Here is a 23,172-nt window from a genome sequence, read left to right on the forward strand (position 1 = left end):
GAGATGAGGGGGTGTAGCTACTCATCATCAGGGGTAATGCAGGGCTTGACAGCTACAAAAGTGCTTTTAATATCTAATAATTTCTTTTAAAGTTGATTTTACTGATGTTAAATCACACTTAAAAATTAAGCAGTTGCAGGATGTCTTGAACTTGCAGTAGAAAACTAATAACATTAACTCAGCTTGCACAATTACTGCCTGCTATCCAAACAATGAACCTCCAGCCACATCTTTTAAAAATGTGAACTTGCATTTAAACAGCTACATGCTTTAGTCATTTACTTATCAGTGCATTTATTTTTTTGCACAACTGTAATTTATCATGAAAGCCATGGTGTGAAAATTCATCCTTAAAATGACATTTCAAACATTTAACCTTAAATGGCATTAGCAAGGAAAACAAAAACAGTTATAGTGAAGACTGTGCATATGTTTCTTTTTTTTTCTTCATTTTATTAACCTCACTAGCCAACTAAGTAAAGTCTTTGATAAATTGTACAGGCATGCAAGTTGCATCTGGGATATGCAGAATGGTGAAAAAAGATTGTTATTCTGAAAAAAAATAATAGTGTAGAAATGTGTATTCAGATGCAAGTATTAATTTTTTTGAATGTTTAAGAAACTGAGAACTAAAATATGTTATATATAGATTAACATTTTGTCAGTGCTCTCAAATACTGTTGATTGGTATAATGGATAAATTGTTTACCTCACAGACACAAAGTACAGGGTTTGATTCTCATCTTTGAAGGGGAAATGGCCGGGCTTAAAATGGCCCACAACAGTGGCTTGCCTAGTACTTACCTATGATCTATTTAGACATTAAGCTTAAATGAAGAACTTAAAGCTTAATTACTTTAGAACAAATGAATCTAAGACAGAAAGAAAGTTACAATAATTTCTTTAAAAATGTGAAAAGCCTTCTATGTCTGACTTAGAGGTGATTACAGGCCCAGCAAGCAATAACAGAGTGCAATCACTTCACTCTAGAATACTTGACTGCATGATCAATGAACAGTATATTTAAATTTCGTAACATGAAGAACTGTTTAAGTAATAAAGCCATCAGCAAGCCTCTGTATTTTGTTTTAAATGATGAACCTTTAAAAGCATGACAAAAGCTTAATTTGAATTTAACCCTTGCGGTGCATGACTCATGGTCATCTCAAAATTCTAAGTGGATCAGTTGTTTCAGAGTAATATTGAATCAATCAATTTGAACTTAATGCCACTTAAAATAAGGGAAAGACATATTCCAAGATAAAGGTAGTGTAGAAGCATAGGACAAGAGGTGTTCTATACTGTATTTCTTTTTCCTACAGTCAAAATCTAGTCCAGTTTAAGTCTTCCCTAGAAATTGTGCCAGACACAAAGGATCATATTCATTTTATTATCTAACAACCAGTTCGACCCATAGCATCCTGCCTCTTTCTGTTTTTCAGCACCTGTTAGATAACTACTCCTACTGAATTGAGAGTGCATTGGAGGCAAGTCCCTTGCCAAGCTTAAGCAGATGTAAAAAATAAGAAATTATTTTACCACAATTTCTGCCCAATGACCTGTTTGTGCACACAAGCAGAGGTTGTTGGACAGACTGACCATTGTCATTAGCAGGAGCCAGTTCTCCTAAAACCTTTGACATCAGACAGGCTGGGCATTCTGATAATTAGCATTTGTTCAGTCCAGTTCTTCCTTTTAGTTTTCTTGTATATTGCATTTTATGGATCCATTTCCTCAGAGGAAATTCTCAAAGAAGTCCACTAGATTTAGTAGGTTTGACCTTCCCTTGACAGAGCAAACTAGGTTGAGTCCTATGTTGGCAGGTTGCCAATATCCTTGTTCATCATTTCCATGATAATTCATTCCATGGCTTTGCATATTAGACTAGTCAGATTAATAAGTCTGCAGTTTCCAGGATCAGCTGATGGTCCACCCTTGTGAAGTGGGATAAAGATTGCAGTCCTCCATTATTGTGATTTAAAGCCTGTTTTGAGGTTATAGTTGACAATTGATGCAAATGATCCTGATAGGTCATGTTTCAAGCTATTTAGGACACATCCAGGGATATTGTTGGGGCCCATTGACACTGTGGTATTGGCCTTAGCAAGCACAGCCAGAACCGGCCCCCTATTAATAGTTGGGTGTTACACTAGTAGGTATTTCATGGGGGGAGTTTAGATGAAGTTTGAGCTGAATTTGTCAGCTCTGCTCTGTGAAGGTGGAACCACTGACCTCCAGTTAATCAAACTGATGTGTGCTGCCTGTGAGGTATCGGTTATAACTGTAGAAGGCCTTGTGGTAGTCTTTAGCCTATGAGGCTATCTTGAACTAGTAAATGGCCTTGTTGGACTTAGTCATTTTAGTTTCTTGTTTAATTTAATTAAAGAGCTCCCATCATTATGGGAGTTGATCTTCCTGATTTTAGCCATGACATTTTCTCTTTTTGTTATATACCTTATTAAGATTAGGGTTCAAGCAGTGTAGTTTGTTTTTAGAGCTTGTTCTGGGCTTTCTTCTAGTAGGTACAGCAGCCTCTACATAGCCATTTACATTTTTGAACAGGATCTCTGTGAACAATTCTGCATTGGCTGCTGTGAACTCGGGGTTGGCAGGGAGCATTGAATTTTGACAATCTATCACTTAATAGGATGCAGTTTGGTTTGGAATAGTTCCTAACTGCTTCAGGGTTTGCTGGGGTTACAAAGCTGATATTTATTTTGAAAGAGGTAGCTTTGTGGTCTGTATTTTTAAACCTCTGGTGGATGTGCACATTTACTGGCTAAGTCTATTTGTGTTAATGCAGTCCAGGAATTGCAATGCCTGCAAGTATGAGGTAGTGTATGTTTCCCAGTCTATAAAGGGGTAGTTAAAGTCTCCCATGAAAGCAGTATTTGGTTTAATGGTGAGTATTTCCAGGAGGTCTAGACATGAGCTATGGTATACCAGGGACATAGAGATTGACCTATAGCTTGCTAGGATATGGTATGGGTCTTTGTATATGGTGATTTGCAAATGGATAAATTCCAGGGCATCATGCTGCTTAACCAAGGTAGAGTTTTGCTTATTGCTTATATAGATTGAGACTTCTCCAGCTTTTGTCCCTATCTGTGCAGCTGATGGTCTAAATGTATGGAAGGCATTGAAGCCTTGCACTGTTGTAGTACTTTTCATGGATTTAAACCATGTCTCAGTAATGGCACAGATATCTATATTCTCCAAAGAGAGAAGAGTTTGTAGGGTGTGGAGTTTCTTGTTTAGGCTCCTACCATTGAGCAATGACACCTTCAGGTTTCTTTGAGTTTTATTTGCTATGTCAGTTGGTTTGTCAATTTGAGATTGCCTGAAAATGGCACTAAGGGGGTGAATAAAGTTTTTGCCAATATTTGGAAGCATAGGGGAGACAGGTGCAGAACATCCTTTGCAAAGCAACATGGTTTGTAAATCATGTTCTCCCTTTCTGACAGATATTGAATCCCACTGGAAAGACAACAGAAACTAAGCCAATTATTGAAGTCAATTATCTTTTGTTCATTCTGGTGCATAATCCTTGATGAAGGTAGAATGCTGCTCATTGCAAGTCACATACCTGTCTGAGGTACATATTCGGAGAGAGATCAACAATGCATCTCTTCACGTAGTCCAGGGAAGTACATCTTAGGTCATTAATGTCCACATGGACTATGATAGAAAGGTGCCAAGGATTTAACTGTGTCCCTGAATGCATTAAGCAAATTGGCACACAAAAACAGATACAGAAAAGTTGGGATTTTTGGGCAGCAGGTTTATTAATTTTTATGTCTGTCCTTACCAAAAATGACCCTCATTTGGCTTTGCCCTTGATTTCTTACCTACTTACTGACTATTAAAGGAATCAAAACATCTGCAGGTGAGTGGCCTGGCTAGGTTATGACCAAAGATTCAGAAAGTTAAAGGCAATTAACACAGCATTAAGATGGAGTCAGTAGCACCATGATTCATTGTTAAACACCATGCTTGGATAGTCTTCCCTTCAGTAATGTCAGTCCATTTGGTGATTCTCTGAATACTAACTTCTGATGGGCTTTTACCAGTGGAGGTCTGTGTGCTGGTTCTTCATGTGACCTCACTCTTCTGGGTGAGTAATGAAGGAGCCTGAATCCTCACCACTGACACCAGTGAGGGATGTTCACTTGGAAAAAAAAATAGATACACACAGTATTTCCAGATGCAGCTCTATGCACCAAGAACAATTTCCCTTAAGGGAACACAGGGCTGGACTTCCCTCTCTCTCTCCAGGCCCCTAGTAAGACTCCTCACTGGCACAGCTGTAGACATGAGCCCTCAGCCAAGTGTTCCAAGCCAAGTCCTCCACCACCCTCTCTGTGAAACCAGTGCTCTGTGTCCCTGCTCCAAGCAGCTGACACATACATAATCTTTGAGATTTGGTTTACACACACACACACACACACACACACACACACACACACACACACACACACACACACACACACACACACACACACAAGAAAAGCTGGCAGAGATTTACCAGCTATGCCCTCCTGTCCAGATTATAAGGTAGGTACTGCCAGCAGAACACTCTAAATCAAGCTAATCTAATGGTCTTATGAGGTACCCAATTATACTGAATGAAAGTAATACTAATACAAATGATACTATTTGACCATTGCAACTAGGCTTCAGGAGTAGCCACAATGTCACCAAATAAGTATAAGTACTCTCAAAGGTTGAAATAGTCTCTAAATCACTGGCCACAATGAAAAATTTAAATATATTTAATAATAAATAATAAAAGAACATGAAAACACTAAATATCTATCTACAATAAACACCAGAGTTTCAGTCAGAGGAAATATTAAAAATAACACAGATGAATAAATTCACACAAATATAGAAAAAACAGTACTTAACTAATTTCACTATATTTTCCAGACTGATATAAAGAATTACTATTTCCTGGTTACTTACTAAAGCAAGACATGATGAAGTGGGTGAGTGATCTTTCTTTGTCAGGTTTCATAAACAGACTGCTCTGAGACTTCTGTCTCATCTAGTATTAAAACATAATTTCAGTGCTGAATTACAGAATGACATCACATACATCAGGTCATCTGACTGTTGTTCCCACACTACCCTCTTTGCTAGAAACTGAACCAGAATTTAGTACATATGTGTTACCACATACAAAGCTAGAGCTTTGCTGAGATGTGTTACATCATCTGAAACCTAAAAAACTATTTTTTTAATCTTTCACCCTTCCAGGTTAGCAATTGGTTCACCCCTACAAACAACATAGTAGGATTCCTAGCCCTGATTCTCTCAGGCATTTTGTCTCTATCTGCAATCAGAACTGTAACATCCAATCTTTGTGGCCTAAAACCAGGTACTTTAATTTCAGACTATTTTTCAAAGTTAGCTGGATTGAGATTGACCTTGTCTCTTCCAGTATCTTCTGCTACAATATATTAATTTCAACAGTTGCAATACAGTCTGACATACAGGTGTATTTCTTTTCTGTCCAGCAGGACCCACTGTTTGGTACATTTTTAACAGAACATTTTTAACACAAGCAGCTTTACAAATACAATTTTAATACAAGCACTGGCACAAACACATTTTTATATACAAATGACATATAATCCTTTACAAAACTCCAGCTAGCTATACTGGCATATGCTACACATCCACTGCCTTACTTCTCCTGGCATAGCTGGCACTACCTCACATCATCACATTCCCACATATGTTGATACTATGGAAAACCTTACCCATCCATTAATTGTTTGCAGAAGACTAGTTGTCAGATTATCTCTGGGGCTACACAGTCAGAACAAGCTGCTGCTCACCAGACAGTACTGGCTTTTTGGGGGTTAAGGGTTATTTTTGAGGGAATATGACTGAGTCCACAAAGGGGGCAGTGACACTTCAGCACATTTACCTATTAACATGGAAGCACTTGCCAATGAGTTAGCAGCATATCCTGATCATAAGCTGGTAAGGATACTGGTACTTAGGTTTTTACAGGGTTTTCCTTTGAAGTCCACCACTTATTTTAATGATAAACTAGTTCAACCACTTCTTTTAATAAAAAAACCTAGTTAAGAATCTGAAATCTACCTTGGGAAAGGTGACATTGTATAGAACATGCTCAGTGAAGAACTCCAAGCAGACATAATGCCAGGCCAATTCATTATCGTACCCTGGCAGTAATTTCTGACCTCCCCTTTAAGGTTTGTCCAAAAAAGAAAGAAGGTGAGTTTTGTCTAAGCATCATCTTTCCTCCCCAGCAAGGTCTTCAATTAATGACTGCACTGTAGAAGAGGACACCAGACTTAAATACATCACCCTGGAGGAAGCAGCTGAATATATTATATTAGAATGTTCAGGTTTCCATGGTTGGTTGGCTATTACCCATATGGGAGTAGCATTGTCCTACAAAGTATTGCTATATTTCAACAGAGCTGTGCCTATGAGTTTTAACATGGCTTGCACCACATTTGAGTTGCTCAGCTCTGCACTGCACTGGTGTTGACAGAAAAAGGCCTACAATCAAGAGATTATTCATTATTTTATTTATTTATTTATTTATTTATTTATTTATTTATTTAAGTTTGATGACCGGGGAAGTCTACTGGGCCAAGTAGAGCCCATTTTCAGTGGAAGCCTGGGGAGAAAAGCTCCACAATAATTGCAAGTTACATTTCACATGTTACAAAAGGACATAGTTCATACAGCTAATTAAACATTTACAGATAAGCTCCATGATATTTGCAACTGGCTTGTCACAATGTTACAAAAATGAAAATACATAATTCAATACAGAAATTTTAACATTTACATAAAGTGAATATTTTTGTTATAAACTCAATTGTAAGTTTAACATTTCAAAATATATAGCTATATTAGCTATTAGTAATTAGTAATATAGCTATATAGCTATAATACCTCAACAACTGCCTCATCGTGAGGGGGATGGTGAACGAGGAGCAAATGTTGGCATGAATATTTTTATCATAGTCTGCAAACAACTGTAGTTTCCCTTGGCTAGAGAACAAATGGATGGCCTGTGTCACTAAATTTCATTTTTCAGATTAGAAAGTGATGCAGTTTGTCAAACGTTTAGGCTGCCCATTGACAAAATAGTATATCTACAACTAAGTATTGAGGAATTTCTAAGTAGGCACAAAGTGAGAGTAGGTCAAGTTGTGTCCCAGCTAGGCTTAATTAATTTTGCATGTAGAGTGATCTCCCTGGCAGAGCATTCACAAGACTGATGGCCAATATTTTGAAACTACAGAGTCAATTTCAATGGAGTCATCTTTTGGCAATATGATTGGGTCTTCTTATTTTCACTGCCATGGTACACAGATGATTTCATTCATTCATACAAAGCTAACATCCATTAGGGTCTTTATAAGCCAAGCCATGCAATCCAAGCAAGTTTTGTCCCAGAGGTCTTTGGATGCCTATATGGTGGGGTATGTTAGTAAAGAGGTCGATATTTGGTGGGGATATGTTAGCTGGAGATTAATTTACTTACTGTTGACCTCTGACATAAGGGCCAGACTCGGTTGAATTTGTAGTTTCCCATCCAATGATTAAGGTTTGAATATGGTCAAGGATGAAATTTGCTTTATGTAAACAGTACAGGGATCCTTTGATACATATATCAGTCCCTCCAGCAGGTTTTATTTATGTCACAGGCAAAACTCATTTCCTTAGAACTAGTGTTTCTCGTGCTGTTTGTCTTGCAGATGTGCAGAGCTAAATCTGAGAATACCTTATATGCTAGGCATAGACTGCAACTCAGTAGACTGAGTACAGAGATAGGAACTTAAGGCGATATGTATAGGACAGGGCATTCATACCCTGATTTTCCTGTTGAGGAACCTTTGAAGGTGTTTCACCTGTTGCGAGTAACTAGTTAGGTACTCAATGATGGGAATAATAAAGGCTGAGTAGAGTGGTACCATTACTTCCTTGTACCTGGATGCAATAACCTTGCTTATTAGTTGGGTGATACAGAATGATTTTTTTTTTTTTTACAATCTTGGCTACATGATGGTCAAAAGCCAGAATACTGTCTACATATGATTCTAGATCCCTAATTATCAGGTCACCGCTTAGAGGTATTTTATCAATGAAGTAGTTAGCTGGAGTGGACAATTTCCCAATGAACACTATAATGTATTTTTTTGAATTGAGTTTTAGTCTGTGGCTTTTACACCAGTCAGTAGTTTGTGTTAAACCTTTTTGTAGGATGCTGTTGTCATGGGGGGAGGGGGTTTATGATATCGCAAAACTATGAAATAGAGATGTTCTGACCACCACAGATGTTTGCAGGTGTATTTAATACAAGTAACTGTTAAAAACTTACAAAAATATGACAAGAAACAAAAACAAGAGACTAATTGCAATGGGTAAGCACTTTCACGGTATATGCACCACTTCTTCAGACCATAAAGATTTATTGCAGTAAATCAAACCAATTATATTCATGCAGCTTTAACTGTTCTTCATTGGATGAACCAGAAGCATGTCTCACATATAAGCTGGCCAATGAACAATAAAAGACAAACCCACCCCTGTCAGAACCAAATACATAATATATAGCATATCTAAAATGGGGATAAGTGGTTTCTAATGCTTAACAGATCATCAAAATTAACCAAAGGTAAACCATTCATTGGACAATAATGTAGAGCCAACTATTGTGATTGGTACCTGTAATAACTAATGATAAAATGCCTATAAAACATGAGATAATAAAGTGTTGAATGTAAAATGAATAAAAAAACATTAATTCTATGAAACTATTATATACACAAGTTAAAATAAAATAATGACAAAAAAAAATTTACAAGAAATGTTTCTAATGTTTCAGTGAGTTTTCAAAACTAGTCTGAATGAGACCTGTTCATTTAACCCAGGAGGAACATGCACTTGTAACAGCAAAATAAGTACAGCTCCTAATACACTGACAGGCTTTACAACAGCAGCAGCGAAAAGTCTCATGCCTTTCAAACGGAATATACTGAATATACTGAATCTGCCTACCATTCCTATTGCATAGCTACCATTTCAGGGATAAATAGTTCCTGAAACAAATTTTAGGTGCTGTGCCTAAGACCCTTTTTAATTCTGGATTAGCCATCAAAATGGGGCAGTTCTTTTTGATAATATCACGTGATATTGATATTATTTGAATAGGTAAACACTACGCTATTCTCTCTCTGTCTACTGGCTCCTGAATTCACAGTACCAACTATATTATCAACTTTCTCTGAACTATTTATCCCTGAAATGGCAGTTATGCTATAGGAATGGTAAGCAGATTCAACATATTCAGTCTGAAATGCATGGCAATCTGTGCTGATGCTGTTGTAAAGCCTGTCAGTGTATTAGGAGCTGTACTTATTTTGTACATCCAACTACAGCTCAGAGGTTAGATTTTGAGTTTTATGCAGACTGCAAAAGAAGGGATTTGATATATTATGCCAGTTGCACAGCATGTATTGCATTCTATGTTGGGAAGACATGCCATACATTAAAAGAAAGGATTCTTGAACATGTGGGTAATGTTCGTAAAAAGAAGAGCACTAGTGCTCCATCCCAACATGTGCAAAGGTTTGGCAGGGAGCACATGTTCAAATTCCTGGTACTGGAATTTTTGACAAAGTATAATGGCAGGTGATTTTAGAAATTATACAGAGGAGAAAGAGTTAGGATGGATTTTGCTGTTACAAATGTATGTTCCTCCTGGATCAAATGAGCAGGTCTTGTTGTGACCAGTTTTAAAGTCTCGCTGTTTGAAACATTAGAAAAATTTCTCATTAAAAAAATGTCATTTTATTTTAGCTTGTGTATGTAATAGCTTCATAGAATTAATGCATTTTATTCATTTTATATTCAACACTTTATTTTATTATCTCATGTTTTATAGGTATTTTATCATTAGTTATTACAGGTACCAATCACAATAGTTGGATCTACATTATTGTCCAATGAATGATTTACCTTTGGTTAATTTTGATTAGCTGTTAAACATTAGAACCCATGTATCCACATTTTAGATATGCTATATATTATGTATTTAGTTCTGACAGGGATGTGTTTGCCTTTTATTGCTCAACTGGCCAGCTTATACATGAGAAAGGCTTAATTTCATCCAATGAAGAACAGTTATTGTGATTTTGCCGATTTAGTGTTAACACATTAGTTCTGACTATGTCATTGGTTTTGCTGTAATGCTAAATAACAATTGAAATGTATTTACTACAGACCAATGAGAACACGTTTTTGTTCTTGATCGATTTTGATTAGCTGTTAAGCAGAACTTATTACCAATTGTTATTTTAGTTATTTTACATTCTACACCCTCAATATAGATGGGGTGTATTTATTTATCACTATTTATTGGTTAGCTACTATAAGAAATGTGCACCATTGGATGTTTGATTTTATCCAATAGAGAATGATCACTGCATTTTTCCAGCTAATTTTTGATCTGTTGCCTTCATTTTAATAATAATTGTACCATTGTTTCTGCTGTGATAATATGATCAGTTAAAAAGTATTTACTGCAGTCCAATGAGAGAGTTTTCATAATTTTCTAGTCAATCATTGGTCTTTAGGGTTAAAGCTGCATAAATATAATTGATTTGATTCACTGTGATGAACTTTTATGGTCTGAGGAAGTGGTGTGTATACCACAAAAGTGATTACCTGTTGTAATTATTCTCCTTTTTTGTTTCTTATCATATTTTTGTAAATTTTTGACACTTATTTGAATGAAATACACCTGAAACCTACGGTGTTGGTCAGAGCAGTGTTTGCTGCTGTGTTCTGACCTTTACATGGCTGCCTTCATTTTTATTTATACGTAGATTTATGATAGCTCCCAGTTTACAGTCATCTGTGAACTTGGTGAGACAGAGGCCTTTGACATTAGCCTTGACTTCTGAGAAGTACATGCCAAACAGGAGCAGGCCCTACACAGAGCCCATGGGTACTCCACTGGTGACTGGTCTCTTGGTGGAAGTGGTCTCACCGATCCTGACTTCTTGAGTTCTATCTGTGATCCAGCTGGCAATCCAGTGAGTTATGTAGGGATTTATGCCTAATTTTAAGAGTTTGTCAGCAGTACCTGAGTCAGGCATTGTATTGAACACCCTGGCCAGGTAAATGTAGGCAGCATGCAGTTTTCTCCTCATCCGTAACCATGGTGACATTCTCGAAGTATCTGCTAAGTTAAGTAGGCAAGACCTTCCCTTAAAGCGAGACTGTAATGGGTTCATTGTCTGTTGGTTGTCAATTTCCATTCATTTCATGGATTTGTATATTAGACTTGTCAGCCTGCTGGATCTGTAACTCCTGGGTCAGTTGCTGGTCCACCGTTATATAGAAGGATGACCACTGTTTCCCTCTATTCACTGACATATAACCTGTTTTCAGGCTGTAGTTGAAGAGTGACTGAATGGTCCTGCTAGGTGATATTTTAGGCTATTTAGGAGGCAAATGTTTTTGGCCTTTGGAATTGCCTCCAAGACCTGCTCCTTGTTGATAGTTGGGGAGGACATGCCAGGAGGGATTTCATAAGTGGTAGTTGGGAGGAGTGGCGGGTGAAGTTAGAGTTAAATTATTCAGCCAGTAGATTTGCTATGTCACCCTTGTCCATGAAGGTTGTGCTATTTGCAACCAGTTCTGAGCATTGCTGAGTATTACCATTAATGTTCCTGACATAGGTGAAGAAGACCTATTGATTGCCTTAGCCTGGGAGGCTATCCTGACGTTGTAATTGGCCTTGTTGGACTTTATTAGACCTCTGAGTTTCTTGTTTAGTTGAATCAGAGAGCTCATGTCTCTTTGAGAGTTGTTGTTTCTGATTTTGGCTATGGCATTCAAGGTAGGAATTCTGCCAGTGTGGTTGTTTCTGGTGTTAGAGCTGGGCTTATGTCTAGTAGGTACATAAGCCTTAATGCAGCAATTTACATATTTGTACAGGGTTTCTGTAAATAATTCTGATCAGGTAGCTGTGTTTGTTCTTTGGAATTGTGGTGAGCCATGAATTTTGACAGTTTTTCACTTAATAAGATGTAGTTTGCTTTAGTATTGTTCCTAACTGTTATTGGTCTAGTTGGGTTTTTTGGGTTGATTTTTATTTCAAGGGATACTGCTTTGATGTCCAACTTCACTAATGAAGACATGACATGGGAGTGATTGCAACTTTCTCACATGTTGGTGAGCACTAGGTCAATATATTTGATCTTCTGGTTAGAGAGTGCAGTCTGGTCCAGGTTGTTTGTATTGATAAAGTCCAGAAAACATTGTGCCTATGAGTTAGAGGCAGTATATGTTTCCCAGTCTATAGAGGGATAGTTAAACTGTTCCATGAATAGGGTATTTGATTTGATGGTAAGCATCTCTAATAGGTCTAGGGTGAGAGTTGTGACTTTTGTGGGCCATAAAGGGTGACCTATAGCTGGCTAGGACACAATAGGGAGCCTTGTATATGGAGTCATGGATGAACTCCAGGGCAACATCCTGTTTAATCAACCTAGAGTTGTATTTGTTACTAACATAGATTGAGATGCCTCAAACTTTAACCCCTCTCTCTGCTGCTGTTCATCTACATATGTGTAAGGCACTTTAGCCTTCTTCTGCCAAAGTACTTTCTGCAACTTTAAAACAAGTCTCCGTAACAGCAAAAATGTCTACATTCTCCAGAAGGAAGACAACTTGTAGGGTGTGGAGCAGTAATATCTTAAGCTTGCTATCATTTTTTTTTTCATTTTTACACTGCCTAAGAAAGGCTGTAAGTGGATGTTACAGCTGCCAGCACAGGGATGCATGATTATTTTGCAGGTCACTGGTTTGCAGTCCAATGGCCGGTCTGCTGGTCAGATACAGTTAGGAAGGACATCACTTTTTTATAAATTCTTATCAGGGAAGCCATGCACATGTGGCAGGAATACGTCAAAGACAAAAGAATCATCTTTCAATCTAATAACCAGGCAGTGTGGTTCAGATACTGAAAAACTGATTTTCCCTTTCAAATATGATTCAGTTTGTAGTACAATTGTTTTTGTTACTTAGCTTAAAATTAATTTGTCTTTTTCAGCTAAGCATGCCCCCAGTATCCAGAACTTTACTGCTGATTCCTTATCCCATTTGCAGATCTCAAAGTTCAGAATTCTTGCTTTGTAGACACAGCTTCACCCCACACCAGTCCCTGTTTATGTCTTGGAGAAGAGTAATGCTAAAGTTGTTTGGTGATTTGAGGGCTACAAACATCAAGAAAACCTATGCAGGGCCATCACCAAATTCAAATCTGACTACTTAGATCTACCGACAAGTGATAGAAATGGTCTTTAGATACCTTACTTTTCAATTCTGCTCATAGGTTCAGATTTCATGATTCACCCAGCTCATTGCATATGCAAATTATGGCTTTGAGTTTGTTGGTTCAGTGTTTACAGAAAACTAGCTTGACACAATATTGGTTGGTAAAGACATAATGGAAAGGATGGAGACACCTGAATGTGCAGCATAGAGATGCAAGAAAGCTCATAGGGGTCAAATGCTTCTAGGCCTAATATAGGGGGGGTTAATAAAATGTTTTATGGCATGGACTGCATTATTCACTTGGCTATATGCTGGAGCCTTTAGAATTGCTGAGCTTCTCCAATCCTTAAGATGTTGCTAATACAAGGCTAGATGCAGCAATTTGGTTGAGAAAATCTAAAACTAGCCAAATAGGGTTGGGTCACCCTGTTTAATTACAGAAATCCATTCCCCTGGCTTTTTGCCCCATTTATTGGGCCAAGGTGATTCAAAGGACACTTGGAAAAACTTCCTCACAGGAACTGGTATTCAAACATCCTAATGGTCACCCCAAGCTGTCAGTCTAGGCCAATCACATGCTAAGAAAAGCCTTGGCCTATCAGGGTATTTCTGGTGAGGGTTACTCTATGCACTTATTCAGATTAGGGAGAACAACTGATCTAGCCAAAGAAGAGCAGTCTTTAGAAGTTTTAAAACACACAGGGAGATGGAAATCTAATGTTTGTCTTACTTAGGTATTTACATATTCCTGGGGATTTAATAAAATCTGTGTAGGAATAGTGGAAAGCCTACACAGAAGGTACTGTGGCCATGTATACTGATCCCCCTCAGCAGCGCACCTCACATATTAATGAAGGCACATTACTAAGGGATAGTCGTGTAACATGGTTAGTGAATTAGTGTAGGGAGTGTGTTACTTTGTCCGGATATGAGTAACACACCCCATGCACTGAAAGTGCCGGATAATAATGTATTGTTTATGTAATAAAAAGTGCAATTATTTTAAAATCTTTTTTGTGTGTGTGTTTGTGCAGCACGGTGCAGCTCTTAGCAATGGACAAATGCCAGACATCTAAAAATAGAAAGCGGATACGTTTAATTATTTAGGAAAGGTCAAGTTTAAGCATAGCTGAGCGGGTTTGCATAGTGCGGCATGGTGTGGTGCTCAAACGTACAGGAGAGATATATGGAAAAGTATCATATCATTTCATATGGTCATGTAGCCAAATGGATAGAGTGACAGCCTTATGTGCAGGGTTTGAATACAAAGACAGGATATTTTGTAGCTACACAGTATGAGATATATTTTAAATCCTGATTAAATTCTGATTGATTACACAGCCAGGTTATTAAATTCAGTTTGCAAATACACATTTATGAGAATTGCTATTAAACCTTGATTGAATTTTGTATGACTACATAGACAGGGTATGAAGCATTTATGTTGCAAATACACAAGTATGAGAAGTATGTGTAAACCCGTGATGGAATAATGTATGTATACACAGGCATATGTTATTAAACCTTTTCTTATGCAATTACAAAATTCAGTAATGTATTATTAAATTCTGCTTTGCTGCGCTCAGCTAAGTTCCGCTAAGCACAGCTAAGCCTTGCCAAGCACTGCTTAAACAAGGAACATCATTGCCAGTTTAAGCATTGCTCAGCTGAGCTCAGCAGGTTTGTGCGGTGATAAGTGGTCCAATGGCAGTAATGGGTGGGAAAACAGGCTTATTTAAGTGCAACAGGTGAGAATACAGACAGAATCTGTTGTAGTTTGATCTTGGCAAAGACTATGGCAGGAGTTAGAGAGGGCGTGTGCTTTCTTGGGCAGCAGTGGGGCATTCTGGAGTCTAGGGTCATGGTTGGATTCATTGTAAAATACCATGACATCTGGCTGCTGCAGGGCCAGTACCAGGGGTCGGAATACAATAGGAGGCCTGGAACTGGCTGGAACATGATCTCACCAGTGTAACTGGTATCACCTGCACAAGTGAGCAGGTGCGTCATCCTTATGATGACCTGAAATGTCATAAGGGTGGTCTCTTGGCCACCTGGGTCGAAGATGCTAGAAAAGGGAATGTCCCACCAGATTGTAAGTATTGTTATCATTGTTTTACCAAATTCTACTCTGAATGTGTTATAGACAGGTATGCATAATGGTCTGTTTCTCTCCCCACAGCTGCAGAGGACAGAGCTCACAACCTGGAGGTCCATACTGGGTGCATGGCCAGGTTGCACAACGAGTGTGGTGAGTACAGATTTATCTTGCAATCTATAGTCATATAAACAAGAAAGAGTAAAGTAGTAAATTAGCCAGTAGGTATATTCACTGTCGATTGTACTTCAATGAATGTGGTCATAGACTTGGACTGATATAACTGAGTAATGCCAGGTGCAGTTCAATAAAGATTTTTTGCATGAAACCTGATAATGTTAAGGAAATAAAGTTCAACTGCATTAATAATATGCTAAGGAAATAAAGTTTCTACTGCATTGCTAATGTTAAGGAAATAATGTTCTACTGCATTAATTGTAGAATTACAGCTGTATTGCAACAACTGCATTATGTGAACAGTTCAAATAAAAGCTGTAGACATATACCAATCAGTGCATGAAGTCACCCCTAATAAAGCTTTGTTGTGTAATATGTGTGTATTTTGGGCTGTTGGTCATGAAATGGAGTATTACATCTGCTGTGAATTACAGACAGGAGTAATATCACTGAGTGACTAAAGGTTTACTATTAAAGAGTGTTTTGCTAAACTGTAGATGAGGAGCTGTACTACAAGATATAATGCATTATGATATTTGTTCTGCACTAAGATCTGAACCAATAATAAGAATGCCCAAGGTATATTGTGTTTCTCAGGATTGTCTTGTGTTAACCATTACATTTCAGCTATTTGCATTCCTGCTCTTAAGTACACTGCTGCAGGCAAGTATGAAACTGTAATAGCTGTAGACTGCAAACATACCATCTGCAACTGTATATGGATCAGGTAGGTAACCCAGCTCTCCGATATGGTCTGTACACATCACACATATTCCCACCCCCAAGGGGTTAATTGTCTACTGCTGCATTACATGTATTAATGCACAGTTCACCTGCTATCTCTGTCATGCATGAATCTCATTCATGTGTGTTAAACTGTTAGTGCAGTCTTGTATAGCAATCAGCTTCTACTACCAGTTCATATTTTGTTACCAGGTGAGCTCTAAGCACATATCAGTCATGCAATATTTAGCAATGGTTCAGTAGCTCAGTTTGATAAATGTTAGCTGTAATCTGCATTTTGTCACACACAGACCGGGGTTCACATCCAGGGACAAGTACTATTAAATATTTATAGCAACAGTTATGTATTGTTAACAGATGTTCTTCCCACTGGAATGACAGGTAAATAAATGGCTGTAGTAGCTGTTCAAATGGGTTAATGATTTCTGTGCTCAGATGTACCAGAGTGTTAACAGCATTGCTCAGCAAGATAATAAGACATCAGTAAATAAAATCAACAAGTACAATAGAAATAAAAGTTAATAAAATAAATAAAACTGTTTAATGTTGATATGGCTGTATGCCTGGTGTGTCTGTGAATGTCTGCTGATAGTCGAACCCCATGCCTGCCAAGGATGGCATGATAGGTAAACTTTCTGTACTGTGCACGATATACATGTCTTTCAAGTGTCATGCTGTCACGGACTATGATCACTGTTGCTAAATCCCTTGGAAAAATATGTATGATCCACTTGATTTATGTCAATATCACAGTCACGCTGCATCAGTCCACAGTACACCTTAGTAGTCATATATGTCCCCCTGACATGTAATAGTCCCCTCTAGTTGTATACCTGTAGGTGTTACAGCTTGGGCCATACTGTCCCATGTGGGCAGCTTGAGAGGTGTGTAGGTGCTACAGAAGCTATAGAGCACTTTTATACATAAAGTAAGAGCAGACCTGTAGAGTACATAAGAGTTCTGTTGAAGACAATATAGCCTATACTGGTAGTAATGGTATGTATTTTTCTCTCCCTCCTCACCCCTTACCTCCATCAAAATTTATTATCGCTATACATAGGGTATGGTTTCCTTTTAACATATGTTGTTCTCAAAATGTTATGTTGGGCCTTGTGTTTTATCATTGTTATGTATTACAATGGTTGCATACTAACGTACCTTGTTGAATTACCTATGTTGTTGGCCTTATGCCGTAACCGTTACTGACATGCTGTTACAATACTGACTGTTATCCCACTTATTGTTTTGTTCCATATGCTATGGAATGTTAGGTTACTGGGTTATATGTAACATTCTGGCATGCTTTTATAACTAACTACATGTTCTGTTCATTACTAACCTATAAACTTTGAAAAACCTCCAACACCATAGCTCGACTGGGTAGACCGGTTTGTGGCAATCCACCTACCCTACCTACCCCACCTTGCTGACTGTGGAACCAGTCCTAGCACATCTGGGACCCAACCTGGTGTTGCCCCCTCTGCTGGTCCTGCACCACCTATGGGTGGAACTGCCTCAGGGGATGGGGCCCAACCCCCCCCAGGAGTGGGCGCAGAGAGGGAGTCGACACCCAGCAACAGCTACCAGGGATGGTGCACAGGATCATGCACCACAGCTGCAAAATTCACTTGTGTCAAATTGAGGGCAGACTGGCCAACCTGGAGGGGCAAGATGGCACCAGCACCCAGCCCCTAGCACAGCCAACTTCGGGGCAGTGAAGGAGCAGTGTTGACTGCCCATGGGTGGGGAGCTCAGTCTCATTGCTGCAGTCTGGGGGTACATGACTCTCTGATTCCACAATGCCCTCCCCGTCCAAGGTGTTTACCCCCCTCATGTGTCATATACTGCCCCTGTATGCTGTCTTGTCTGTTTGCAAATGCTACATCCACTACCCAACTTACTTCCCCACACGTACCTATATTCCTTCCCCAACATTCCACTCCCTCCTTAAAAAAAAAAAATGGGCATCTGTCCCACAAAAAAAAAAAATAAAAAAAACTTGCCCCATACATAGCGCTCTATTTCAAACCCACATCCAGCAGACACACTTTAATCATTACATGCATCAATCAACACATTTATGTTGCCCTCAGAGGCTTCAAATTCCAAATTGATAACAACCTGCACAGCTTTTGCTGTAGAAGAAATGGAGAGCTATGGTCCTTTCCTACACCCATCCTACACAACCCTACCTGCCTTTTAATATGTTTTCCCGTTGCTTGTCCCAATTTCACCACTTTCTTATCACCCTATTTTCTTTTCTTTTTTATTAATTAGCGCAGATTTAAGCGGAGCTAAGCAGCACTTCACATAAACCCATGCAAATCCACTTAAAATCGCTTAAAACTGCCTTAATCACCTTTTCTGTCTCTGACACTGTTAGGCACATCTGCAAACAAAAAAAAATCACCCCTGTCAAGTCGTGAACCCAGGACCCACTGAACTACAGCATAGTGCATTAGCACATTAAGCCACTCAGGTCTAATGTAAAGCAGGTGTTTCCATAAACATATCCTGATTGTCAATGACACACTGCTTGCACATATATTGGAAAAAATGGCAGTGTACTTGGGACTGTAATGCAGACAGCAAACCAGTACATAGCCAAAGAAATAATGATGTATCTACGTGAGGCCTGAGATAGCAGGTATAGCTGTCAACTGCACAGACTTTTGCAGAATCTCCACAGTTGTGCCGCCTACTTTTGGCACAGTTGTCACAAAGCCTTTTCTGTGCACTAAAGTTCTGACAAGTCAGTGCAAAGTGAGATGAGAATATCATGATAGACAGTTCAGTGTCACACTTCATATTCATCCAAGCACACATGCTAATGCGACTCCTGTGTAACAGACTGAATGCATGCACATATATCTTGCAACTTTACCTGCTGTAGTATTAACTCTTTAGCTCAGTCTGTTAAATCCCTAGCATACTGTACATTTTGCCACCCGCAGTCCTGGGTTTGAATCCAGTGTGTTGCACTTCAGTTACATGCTTGTGAATACAACATATGACTGAGTTCTGCAATTTCAACCAAAACAGGTTGACGCTACTGGATGCACTGCTACCCATCTTAGCACATCAAAGGCCTGGAGGTAGGGCTACACTGCACAAATATGTCTAGGCTACCTATATGTTGCATAACACTCTCCAATTGGCACTGTAACATTACATATGTACCTTAAGCACATGCCTCACCTGGACTATTATGGGTACCCTCATCATGGCTCTGCCATAATGACAGATTTGGCACTGCTCCCTCACAAACACGTATAGCTTGCAGTCCTCCAATGTGTTCATACTTCCCAGTATGAGTCCTGGGCAAAAAACAGCAGCTGCTGTCTGCAACCTATGCAGCACTATGTTCAGCTACCCGCTGCACACCCTACTGTACCTCACAACCCCCGAGAACAAGAAATCCACACTACACCCATACATCAAGGAGTGGGAGGGCAGAGGTCAAGTGACGGGGACATGTGTCACAGTGTTCCTCTACAAGCATACACAACTGATATACCAGCATCTACTGCAGCAGCATGTATATTCTGATGTGTATGACGCATGACATTCACATCTGTCTTCTCCCTTACTGACCTCAACTCACATTGTTAAACACTGAACTTCCACATAATATGAAAGTCATTTGACAATGGCCAAACATAACATGCAAAACTGTGGACATACCAAATAATTCCCAACAGTGAACGGCATTTGTACCTACCCTCTGCAATACTGTAGTCACCACACCTCAGAAATGTCCTTCTCAAAGTCTAGGAAAGTGGCCAAGGCCTACATGAAGGCCTTAAATATTGCACTGTTGTGCCATGTCATTGGCTAATGAAATTGCAACCCAGCTGTTCTGGATACAATTAGCCAGTCTGAGCCACTGATCATTTCACAGGCAATCACCTATTCATGAGCATTACCTACAAAAGGCAAGCAGCTGCCTATGGTAAACAGGTCTGTGACTTGCTTTACAAAGACAGACTGTGATATCACAAGCATTATACTTCAGGATTTCTGCACATAAAGGAGTACAGCACTCTACCAGGTGTCTAATATAAGTCCCCATGTAATGGGATGCAGATGGGTGGATGCAGTTATGGGGAATAGGGATTGCAACAGTAGGTCTGTAGTACATATCTTGGAATGAAATGCCACTGATAGTCAGCTGTCCAGCACGTACAAGCTTCCCTTTCAAGTCTGTCTGGTGTGATGTAGCTCACAGCTCTGCCCCTTGAGTCCCTCCTACAATGGTTGGCTCCTGTACAAATGCTACTGGATTTTGTTAGACAACAGTGACAGTAAGTAATTGTGGACATAGCTGGCATATCACATGAGGTGCTGTCATTCAGCTCCTTTCAGTCTGTAAATGTCACATAGAAATAGTTTAAACATTGTATAGGTGTCCCTGACTGCCCCTGATGTGCTCTGGCTAGCTCACTGTGGAGTTGACATCAGTATCTCATCACTTGAGAGCTATGCCTAGTATTCCTGGTGACCCCCTACAGCAGGACTTCGGGTCATAGCCAGTAGTAGTAGGGGACATGGGCCCAACCTCAGCAACAGAGTCCACATATTGAGCATACAAAGTAGGGAAATGAATACAGAACCAGATATTACTGTACCATAACTGTTTTCTGAGAGTTCTGGTGTGAGACAGTCAGATCCCCCATAGTCTGAGAACAACCATTAAGTATTGTTCAACTATTTGCCAGACAGTCACATTTTTTTGGCAGAGGGTCTACATATATCAGGCACATTTATACATTCTGCAAACATCTTTGTACTGCAGAAGTCAGGCACCTACAGGGAAGATACCCTACAACATGTTTGCAGTGCTATCTGTCATAGTATCACATGGATATTGCTGGACTGTCCTCATATACTTGCAGTAACACTCACCTATTTGTCGGACGGTGGCTGTATGACATGGTACTGGGACATCGCTCGTAGGAGACACACCACAGTAGACAGCATTGATGATAGTGGATAAGTGGATAGTGGAGACATAACAACATACTCTGTCACAGCACACAGGGCCATAACTGGTATTTATAGGATCATAGGATTTTAGGAGGTTACTAGGCTATTGGCCCTGAGGCCCTAAGAAGCCTAGCCCAGAATTTAGTCCATGTTTATACAAGTCAGCACCTGATGCCCCAGTCCAACAGGGACATGGGTGGAATCTCAAGGGTGTATTTTCTATTTCCCATCCAGTTATCCAGGTTGCACTTAAAAGGGTTACAGAGGTACTCTGCTTGACATGCAGAGGGAGTCTATTCCATAGATGGGAGAGTCTTTGGGACACAAATCTGTCCCACCAAGTCCTTTTGATGTCACAGACCAGGTTGAGGGCACATGTACGAGTTACTCGAGTGGAGCTGGACTTGTGGATATGCAACAATCCCATCAAGGTGGGGTCTGTGATCACCTTGTATGCCAGACAGAGGTCTTTTTATGAAACTGAGTACAGGGGTAGGGCTTTTAGCCTATCTGTGTATGATAGATGTTTGAGGTCCTGGATTCTCCTGGTGAGGAAACTATGTGGTCTGTCCAGCTACTGTATGTGCTTTGTGAGGCACATGTTGAAAGGGGCATTGTAGTCAGTAATGGCCCTTATTAGGGAAGAATAAAGGGATGTTATGGCCTACTTGTCCCTGGATGACATACCCTTACTTATGAGGTGGGTCATGTAGAAGGCTTTCCATACAACGGAAGCACCTTGGTGGTCAAATGTCAGGTTGCTATAACTTGTGTGCCCAAATCGCTCATGACTGATTACATGCTTAGGACATTGTTATTAATGTGATAATTTGTGTGGCTATCACTCCCCAAAGGGGATGATCTTGCATTTTGTGGTATGCAGCTTGAGGCCCTGTTTCTGGCACCAGTCATTTGTCTGAGTGAGACTCTCTTGGAGGATGTCCACATCACTAGGGGATTTGGTGACAGCACCCAGCATGCAGTCATCTGCAAACTTGGTCAGCCATAGCCCACTGGTTGTGCCCTGCACCTCAGAAAATTATATCCCAAATAACAGAGGCCCCAAGACAGAACCCTAGGGTATGCCGCTTGTTACGGGTCTACTGCTTGAGGTGGCTTCCCCTATATTAACTAGGTGGGTTTTATCAGTGTGCCAGTTTGCTAACCATCTGGAAACATACGGCTTCATGCCTAGTTGAAAGAGTTTATCTATTATGGCTGAGTGGGGAATAGTGTTGAAGGTTTGGTCAGGTCAAGGTAGGTGGAGTGCACTGTCTTCCCCTCATCCATGGCTTTGGTAACTGTCTTAAAGAAGTCGACCAAATTTAACAGACGTGATCTCCCCTTGACAAAGCCAAACTGTGTGGGATCAAGTGTTTGGAGGTTGCCAATGTCCTTGTTAATGAGGTCCATGATAATATGTTCCATGGCCTTGCAGATCAGGCTAGTAAGGCTGATGAGTCTCTAATTTCCCGGACTTGTGGATGCTCCACCTTAGTGTACAGGAATGACAGTGGCAGTCCTCCACTTGTCTGGGATAAAGCTGGTACTCATGCTTTGGCTGAATACAGTGCTTAATGATGCTGCAAGTTCATGCCTGAGTTCATGTAGGATGTAGCCTGGGATGTTATCGGGTCCCATGGGTCCCATGGAGGCTGTATTTTATGCCTTTGAGAAGGCAGTGATGAGAGCTGTTATTGTGGAAGATTGTGACTTCAAAAGTGACTGCTTTATGATCGGATCTCAACAGGAAGGATGATACTGTAGGGATGCTGTAGTGGTTACTCATGTTGTTTAATATCAAGTCCAAAATATTTTCACCTCTT

The sequence above is a fragment of the Protopterus annectens genome, chromosome 2.part0, assembly GCF_019279795.1.
Source record: "Protopterus annectens isolate FY-2018-M chromosome 2.part0, PAN1.0, whole genome shotgun sequence".
NCBI classification, from domain to species: domain Eukaryota; kingdom Metazoa; phylum Chordata; order Ceratodontiformes; family Protopteridae; genus Protopterus; species Protopterus annectens.